Source organism: Medicago sativa, chromosome 2, assembly GCF_051527215.1.
Source record: "Medicago sativa cultivar Bolivia chromosome 2, Bolivia_mono, whole genome shotgun sequence".
NCBI classification, from domain to species: Eukaryota; Viridiplantae; Streptophyta; class Magnoliopsida; order Fabales; family Fabaceae; genus Medicago; species Medicago sativa.
The window spans coordinates 67,030,164-67,040,224 of record NC_140750.1 but is presented as its reverse complement, the minus strand read 5'-3'; the positions used below and the strand labels follow the sequence as shown (position 1 = coordinate 67,040,224).

Genomic DNA, 10,061 nt, shown 5'->3' with positions numbered 1-10,061 from the left:
CAAAACCCTAATGGCTACAATTACTGTTTTACCCTAACTAAATCGTTAATTATGAAAACAAAAAAAAAAGGAAATCACAGGATAAACATAAAACCCTAATAAAAGGAAATCATCTATCTATATATAAAAGTTGTCCCAAGCCAATTTTGAAGCCCTAATTTTTCCAAAACCCTAATGGCTACAATTACTGTTTTACCCTAACTAAATCGTTAATTATGAAAACAAAAAAAAAAGGAAATCACAGGATAAACATAAAACCCTAATAAAAGGAAATCATCTATCTATATATAAAAGTTGTCCCAAGCCAATTTTGAAGCCCTAATTTTTCCAAAACCCTAATGGCTACAATTACTGTTTTACCCTAACTAAATCGTTAATTATGAAAACAAAAAAAAAGGAAATCACACGATAAACATAAAACCCTAATAAAAGGAAATAATCTATCTATATATAAAAGGAATCAAGGAAACAAATTGGACGGATAAACATCACAAAAAAAAAAAAACGTAAATCACGGTTCTATATTGTTTCCTATTTTGTTTCCACTCTAAACTATCTGCTTCTATAACAAATAAAGCCGCAAGTCAGAAATCCTTTCTCCACTTCTTGACCTATGGCTGGAAGAACCATGGAAACTCTCCTCTCCTATCACTGCCTAACTGGTAGACACTTCAACACATATTCCTAAATATTTAACTTTTATGGTCGCCGACCCATGGAAGTACTGCTGTTTTTCCCTTTTTTCTTTTCTCCAATTCATTTTCTTTCTGATATGAAATTTAACTTACCATCTTTTCTCCTCTTTATGAAATCCTGGATGCGGCAAATTAGAGCAGAGATTGGTGCTGTATCCAAAGCTGATGGGTAGATACTTTTATCTTTCTCAATTTATTTTTTTATATTCGATGCATTTCACCTTAAACTTCTTTTTCATTGTAAAACCAGCTCTGCCATTTTCGAGATGGGTAATACCAAAGTCATTGCTACTGTTTATGGCCCTAGAGAGGTACTTTACAATCAATCATTTTACTTGCTTATGCATCGTCATTCGTCTAGATTTATATATTTTCTAATGGAATAATCAGCTTTGCTGCTTACAAAAGTTTTGAGCTTTAGATGATGTTGTCGTTTTTATAGTATCTTCTATATATTTCAGGTGCAAAATAGGAGCCAACAAATGAGCGACAAGGCTCTGGTATAGCTCAAATTTCATTTTTTTATTTTGTTTATATGATTTTTGAGGAGATAATCATGATTTGTTGATAGTTTAGGAAAAATTTAATTTTGAGCTTATTTTGTATATCCATTGATCTTGATTTGTATGTTTTGGGTTTGAAGGTCTTAATTTTGTGTCAGTGTTATTTGTAATCGAAATATGTGTTTTTAACATGCGCTTCTCTGTTCTATGGTAGATAGTAGAAGACTGAATTGTGAACATCATGGTGAGTTTTGTTTATTTTTTATTTTTCTGAAAGAGGTGAGTTTTGTTTAATTGTTGGTTAATAATCTTTATTCATTTGATTCTATGCTTATTTGGTATTGTATCCCTTATCTACCTCTAGGGTACGACATTTCTTGCTGGCTTTGAACTTGGTGGTTGATCCATAACTCAAAGTCACAGTGACGACCCATTTCGGCGACGATTCATTTTCGACCGTCAAGGTAATGATTCCCATAAAATTGTAAAATATGACCCCTACTCTTTCTCTACAAGGTACCGCATATACTCTATAGTTTTCCTATGATTTATTTATGATTTATATTTTAGATTATTGAGTTTTGATTTTTGATTCTTGATGTCTGATAATCAACATTTGAGTTTTGATTTTTTTCCTAAAAAAAACCATTTGAAGTTTTGATTTTGATTTTACATTATTCATCATTGTGTTTTGATTTCGGTTTTTACCTGCTATTTTGCAGATTTTATTGGTGATTATGCTTATTATGATTATTTAAAATAACCGCACGAAAGTGAGAAATTCGGGTTTTTTAGCTCCAACACAGATTGCAGCAGGTAACAATATTACTTCTCATCGTTGTCGATTTGTGTTCACGGCTTCTCAAATTTAAATGTTTACTTATATATGTATTTCTAAGGTACCCTATTAAAAAACTGTGTATCCAATCCTATCGCGGAGTCAACGTAATCTTTCAAACTCACATTAACTCAATTGTATTGTTTTGTCAAAGAATTTGTGGGTATTTTATATCTATTCAAGTTATGTTTTAAATAAATTTTTTTACGCAAATGTCTGCAGGATGTACAGGAGATTGAAGACTCATGTAGCAATACCTCTGTGATTGACACACCAACCAGCAAGACAAGTCTTAAGAGGTCCTCTGATAGCATTAACTCTGTGGTTGTTGAACATGGTGAAGCTGGTCAGGCATCGGTTACAAAACCTAACAGGGTTGTTCGTGTCAAGATTGAGCCTACCGACACTAAAGCTGTTTAACTTGCTCGAATGCTGGAACTATCTGCTTTGTTAGCGAATTTCTTCAATCTCAATGAATCAGACATTTAGGATTCAATGTTTTTCCTTTTTGTAACATGGTCGATGTCATGGAAATTGTTTAATATGGTACATTAAAAACGTTTGTGGCAATTTATTTTATGAGTTGAATTATACTATTTTTTCGATTCAAGGTAAGTATTTACTTTTATATTTGCGCTATATTTGTTCTTTTGTATGACCCGTGCGTTAGCACGGGTCGATGGTCTAGTTATATATAAAAGTTAACCCGGGTGAATATTTTAGCCCTAATTTTAACCTAAACATATTGCATAGATTTACCGTTTTTAACCCTAATGCTTATTTTCTGGTTTAACCTTATCTGCTTCATACTCTTTCTCTTATTATTATTATTATTATTATTATTATTATTATTATTATTATTATTATTATTATTATTATTATTATTATTATTATTATTATTATTATTATTATTATTATTATTATTATTATTATTATTATTATTATTATTATTATTATTATTATCTCTTATCTTCTTATATATAAAAGTTAACTCGGGTGAATATTTTAGCCCTAATTTTAACCTAAACCTATTGCATAGATTTACTGTTTTAACCCTAATGCTTATTTTCTGGTTTAACCTTATCTGCTTCCTACTCTTTCTCTTCTTATTATTATTATTATTATCTTCTTATGTCTTATTTATTAAAGTTAACTCGGACGCTAACTGTTGCCCTAATTTTAACCTAAATTTTATGCTTACTTTTACTGTATTACCCCTGTTTAATTAAACTTATTTAATTTAGTTAATTTAATCAAATTCTTATTTTCAAACGGAGAGATCTCTTGTCTCTTATTTATTAAAGTTAACCTTGATGCTAACTGTTGCCCTAATTTTAACCTAAATTCTACGCTTACTTTTACTGTATTACCCCTGTTTAATTAAACCTATTTAATTTAATTAATTTAATCAAATTAATCAAAATCTTATTTTCAAACGGAGAGATCTCTTATCTCTTATTTATTAAAGTTAACCCGAACGCTAAATGTTTCATCCTATAATCGTTGCTCCTATTTTCAACTCATCGTTACTACTTTGTTTTTACTAAACAGAGTCCATCCTATAACAGTTTCCTCCTATTTTGTTTCCCTGCTCCTACTTTGTTTGCAAGATAAACAATAACAAATATATATACTACTAAATCTTGAGGTGTGGCGGTACTTGAAATTTTTAGAAATTGCAACTTTAGAATATAATTGTTCTTGAATGTATGATTTAGGGTGTCTCTATCACCCCTAATTTTCCAAATGTTGTTGGCTTCTACTTGGAAATAGGAATAAAACTTAATAGACTGATCAATTCAATATGCTGTATTTATTATTATAAAATAATATGAGTGGATGGTAAGAAAAAAGAGAACATGAGTGGACCTTTAATTAAAAAAATAAAATTTAGTATAAGTGAACCAAGTGGATATGACAACATGGGTGGCGAACAGTTAATATGCACATGAGTTCTATAGGGGTCCTATATATTTCATGGGTGGCGGCTGCCCCTTTTCATTAGTACCTAGCTTCGTCCCTATACTTAACATATGATGTTACATTACGGTATCAAGGACGATGTCATGGAAAATTATGTTATGGTACAGTACCAACGTCTATGATTCTTAATATTATGAAATACTGTATGACAATCATGACATTCATCTAAACTATTTTGTTACCTATTACAGTCAAATATTACCTTCCATATGACCCGTGCGTTAGCACAGGTCGATGGTCTAGTATTATAAATGGAAACCTACATTTCTTATGACAAATTAAGAGGAGGCCAACTCATACAAGATGAAATATATTTCTCAAACTAAAAAATATATATTTTGAAATATGTAAAGAAAATGTTGTCATAGATTTTTTTTTTTTTGCTAAGCAGGGAGAGAGACAGACATCAGGAGACAACACCGACATCCCAATTAGGTTGGCACCCCGGGAAGTCTCCGTCCTATGCCTGTCTAAGTCTAACTATTATCTTATTGTCAAAGACATATATGTACGAAGTTTATTTTTGGTTCAAGTGTGAGTGATTAGTCTCACGTCAGCTATGATTATATAAAAAGTTTGGTATATAAAAGAGATGACACATATTATCGGTAACTTAGTGTTTTATTAGTATTATTACTCCTTCTTTTGTAAGTTTAATTTTATTCATGAAAGTTTTCAATCATCAAAAGGGGATAAAAATAGTAAGACGAAAGACCTATTGCGTTATAGTTTAATGATAACAAACATCTGTTCAAAAGATAAGCTTATGATATTTGTTGTGTTATCAATTATTAATATATTATTATGTTTGAACATATGCTGGATAAAATATGACTAGTATTATTAGGTACATAACAATATTATAAAATATTTTTATTTCAAAAAAAAATATTATAAAATATTTTAGCATTCTTTAGATAAAATTCATACCTTTTCAATCATTATCAAATTTATTGGTGTGCCTCCCAAACCAATTGATGATAGTCAGTATCTTTTCCAAAATTATACATCTGATGCATCATAGTGGAAAATCATATTATTTGTGGTGATTGAACATAGTTCAATGCTTTGTTGAGTGAATCATGACAAACTTGTGGTATGTTAGCTCCATTTTTTGACCCATGTCTATGTCTTAGCATTATGTATTTAAATCAATTCAAGTACTATACCATATCAAACTATTTTAGAAATCTTTTCAAGTGTTGAAAATGATTCAAAATATCAAAACCCAAGAGTACTTAAAAAGATATATTAGTTAAACACTTATGATATTACACAGGGAATTTCGAGTACTTTCTTTAGTATTATCATTTCAATTACTTTATTTCCTACATGCTTATATTTTATTATTAATAAGTGCTTTTGTTGATATCAAAATATGCAAACAACTTTGAGAGTTATACATAGATATAATTTTTTTTAGTAAATTCATGTAAATATGGTTTATTTGAAAGTTCGTTGCCCTTGTTATCATCAAACAAGATTTGTATATCAAAAGATATCTATTATGTCTTCCTAATTAGCATATAGTTAAGCTTTTTGATCTCTTTATAATATGTCAATCTTTCTCAATTTTCATCAAGAATCCTTTATGTAAGAACCTAACAAAGCATCTAATGTTACATTGTCATACAATATAACTTGACTCACCAACTCTTTGCGAAGAAAAACATAAATTGCAACATCTTAATGCACCAAAAGAAAAATGCATTTTGAAAGTTATTGTAGTAAGATCAAGTTATTGATAACTTATAGATGAACACATAATAAGTAAGCATGCACAATATAGGTGCAGGGCCGGCCCTAGGCATAGGTCGGGAGTGCGACGGCCTAGGGCCCATGCCTGTAGGGGGCCCTAAAAATTTTTTTATCCGTGGGGGTGTATATAGCAAGAACTGGATTTTGGGAGGTTTATATAATAAAATATATCTACAGATAGGCCCAAAACATTGACATTAAAGACTGGGCTGAAGTCTGTTATTGTTTTGCCCCTTTTGATGCAATTTGTTATATATACCCCATACAAAACTAAGCTTTCTATTTACACCCTCCCAAATAAAAAAATGGACCCTTTGTTCCTAATAATGTGCCAAGAAATTTGTGATATTTTTCGGGGGCCCTTTGTTCCTAATTATGTGTCTTACTAATATTAAAAATATTTGTAGTATTTATTATCCATAAAATGGAGAGAATCTTCACAACTAAACAAATTATATTTTGTCCTCCTGAGCTTAGCTCAGTTGGTAAGGACAATGCATAATATATGCAAGGTCGGGTGTTCAAACCCCGACCACCACCAAAAAAAAAAAAATTATATTTTAGTCGAAAATGTGCCTAATAGAAAACTTTAGGTCTACTAAGAGCAATTGTTCTCTAATTCTACGGTATTTTGTTTAGTTTTGGTTTCTATGGAGTATTCAATTTATTTGAAGATGTTGCCTAAAAAAACTTTTATCTTGCAGCGAAAAGCAATGGAAAAAAATCTGAAATGAAGCGCTAATTAAATCATAACAAGAAACTAAAAAGTTTATGATGTATTATGTAAGGGACCCTTTTCTCAAGCTATGCCTAAGGCCCCTAAAATGCTAGGAACGGCCCTGTATAGGTGCAAGAGAATTATTATTTTTTTTTTTAAATCAGGGTAATTTTTTAAATAACTTAGACAACATATTTGATTGTATTGTTCATCAAAATTAATCATCAATATGTAAATTGCAACAAAATTATCTTTGAATTATAATTTTCAAGAAGAAAAATTCAACTAAATCTCTCCAATTTAATGTGTGATTCAACAAGATATCTGACCCCAAAAGTTAATTTTCCTCCTCTTGATATTTTTTTTATTTCACACTCTAGAACTTGACAACAAACTCAATTTGATAAACAATATAAAAAAAAGTGTAATCATAGATTTAAAACTCTAACTTGAAATATATATATGAAGAAATAATCGCATATCTAATTTCTTATTGTTGTATTGCAACTAGAGTTTTGGTTATAAGAAATTGCAAATGATACAATTGTATGATACATCGAGATCTCAAACCCTAAAGGTTGATTTTAGGGTTTCAAGGACATCTTGAAATATCTAATTTCTCATATTTTCTTGCTTTCACACTCTAGCAATCGAGAACAAACTCAATTTTATAAACCAATGGAACAAACATTAAATTGGCAGTTTAAAACACTGACATGAAATATAGATGAAGAAAGTATATCATACCTGATTTCATCTCCTCGCCACACTCCTAGGGTTTTGGCATTAAGAAATTGCAAATTATGTAATTGTGTGATACAACGAGATCTCAGATCCCAAAGGTTAATTTCTTCCTCTTAGAGTATTTCTTTGATTTCATCCCCTATAAATCGACAACAAGATCAAGTTCATAAACAAATAGGTAAAATTTGCAATCTGAGATTTGAAATATTGATCTGAAATATAAATGAAGAAATGAGCTCATACCTAATATATTACAATTGCCACACTCCTAGGGTGTTGATGTTAAGAAATTGCAATTGGCGTAACATAAATTAGTATAGGGTGCAGAAGATTGATAGACTCTAAAAGTTCATTTTCGATTTCAAGGACGTGCAGGTTTTGTATAAGAAGGATGTATAAAAGAAATAAAGAATGAAAATAAAGGGAAAGTATTTCAGAATGATTGACCCTCTCTCACTCGTCTAGTGTTGTAATAGATGATTATTTATTGTTTATTTTTCTGAAAAGACTTTTGTCCCCTACCAACCTCGACAAAACTTTATGTATTGATGTTTAAAATTAATTTATAATTTTATAATTTTGTTTGATATATTTTTGTATTTAGTAGTATTGATTAATAATCCAATGACTACTTTATTATAATATGAAAATAAATCAAATTAAAATGAATGGTGTACTTGCAAAAAAAGTACGATAAGGATACTAGGATTCTAGGGTTTAGACTGATGATTAGATGCCTTGAGAATGCTCTCAAGAGTGGTATTTATAGCCTGCTATGGGCTTGGGCTTTGGTTGCTTGGTTTCCAAGCAAAAGGGGTATTTGTGTATTTTGGGGCTTTTTAGGCGGTTTCTAGAGGCTTCTAGAAGCCTAGTAAGGCGGCGCCTCAAAGGGAGCGCGCCAAGGCTTATGAGTCCCTTTGGAGGGCGTCAGAGACCTTTTGGGGGTCTAAGAGCCTTTCTGGAGGGCTTAGAGCCTTTTAGGAATATTATGACGGTTCAAATGGTATACGATAAAATATGTTAACATTAATATATCATAAATTGTATAGAAAAATGGCCATACAGGTCAATATTTAAGCTAGCACATATCTATCTATCTATCTATCTATCTATCTATCTATCTATTATAATAAAATGGATAATAGTGTGCAAACCCTATTGATTGTCTATTTTGCCCTTCATCTTTGTCACATCATTCCAATGTTGTCCTTCCACTAAAGTCCTCCATCATTAAATTATTGATTGTATGTTTCTCCCAATTTCAATTTGTTGGAACAAAATGTGTTTAACAATGAACCTCAAAGAGTTTTGATGATAACAAGGTATTAAAAATTGTAAATTGGAATAGCTAATATTTGTTCAAGTGTACAAGACCACAGTTAAAAAGTTACATCATTAATTGGTTCTGAATGAGCAAATAAAGAGCAAAAGAAAATAAAGCTTAGACGATTCTGAAGGCAATACGCTCCTGAAAGTGGAAAGCGCTCCTGAAGTCAAGCTGCTCCTGAAGATAGTAAAAGCGCTCCTGAAGAAATAGTGCTCCTGAAGAATAGTGCTCCTGAAGACAAGAGGTCCAGAAGCCACATCATCAGAAGCTGAAGAAACTGCACCATCAGAAGTTGCAGAAGCTGCATCATCAGAAGCTGCCTCATCAGAAGTCATTTCACCAGAAGCTGAAGATCAACTGGATTTGCAAAAGATTCAAAGATTGAAGAATCTACATTGCAAAAGTTGTCTATTGGATTCGAAAACATAGCAGAAAATTAGTGGAACATTGCAACGGTCATTTCAAAGGTGTTTGAAGGCATGTGCTTGCAATTTGGACGAAAGCGTTGACATTGTACTATTGTACGAACTGTACAACCACCTTCTCCACTACTCTGTTTTGTGTCCACGCTGACAAGAAAACAGCTCCAGAATACGGCTTCGCCTGCATAGATGTTCCTTTGGATAAGGAATGGATTTCAAATTGGTTCTTCATAGGACAACAACCAAATCAGGCAAAAGATCATTGGTGAAAGATCAAGCTTCAAACAACGACTCTTTGGTGTGCTGGCAATTTCACAACGTCTCTTTCACACCTCTATATAAAGGAGTGAAGACTTAGAGTTTTGGCAATGCAAGAACGCTAATGCTGAACGACAGACTCTCAATATTTTTACAAGTGCCAAACCTCTGCTGAAATTGTTCTGCATTCACTTAGAATTTCTGTGTCTCAATGTCATTTCTTAGAAATTCTTAAGTCCATTGAGTCTGTATCTGATTTGTATTGTGAGCACCTCTGATTGTATATCAAGTGTTCAACCTTAAACAATTTTCTGTGTAATTTTGTTTAGTTAGGAAGTCTCTTGCAGTTGTGCTTGAGCAGGAAGTCTCTTGATTGTGTTCTTGACCAAAGGAAGTCTCTAGCTTGTGTGCTTGAGCAAAGGAAGTCTCTTGCTTGTGTGCTTGAGCAATTGTAATCAGATATTACTCTTAGTGAAATCTCATTGGAAGTGCAAGGGGGACTGGACTACTTCCGGATTGTGGAAGGAACCAGTATAATTGCTTTGTGTCGTTCTTCTTCTCTCTCTCTGTTTTATTCCGCTGCATTTAGATTCTGATTATCACTTCAGAAGCTGTCTCACTTAGCTTCTGATCAGTGTGTTCAGTTTTTAGGAGAAACGAAGAATTTTTCAAAACACAATTCAACCCCCCCTTCTTGTGTTTTTCTCACCTTCACAATTCACTCAATTATTCACTGTATATTACATCATCATCATCATCATTATTAGGGTTAATAGGTCTTTACCCCCCTGTAATATAGGTCATTTCCGGTTTTA

The 10,061-nt window shown here is 31.8% G+C and overlaps 2 long non-coding RNA genes across 2 annotated transcripts; both read left to right on the top strand.

Moving 5' to 3' along the window:
• Positions 1-809: 809 nt before the first annotated feature.
• LOC146949924 (uncharacterized) lies at positions 810-1,197 on the top strand. Its single transcript, XR_015027405.1, has 3 exons — positions 810-864; positions 946-1,006; positions 1,157-1,197. It is a non-coding gene; the product is annotated as an uncharacterized LOC146949924 (long non-coding RNA).
• Positions 1,198-1,932: 735 nt separating this feature from the next.
• On the top strand, positions 1,933-2,632 carry LOC146949923 (uncharacterized). The gene is made up of 2 exons (XR_015027406.1): positions 1,933-2,014; positions 2,259-2,632. It is a non-coding gene; the product is annotated as an uncharacterized LOC146949923 (long non-coding RNA).
• Positions 2,633-10,061: the final 7,429 nt, after the last annotated feature.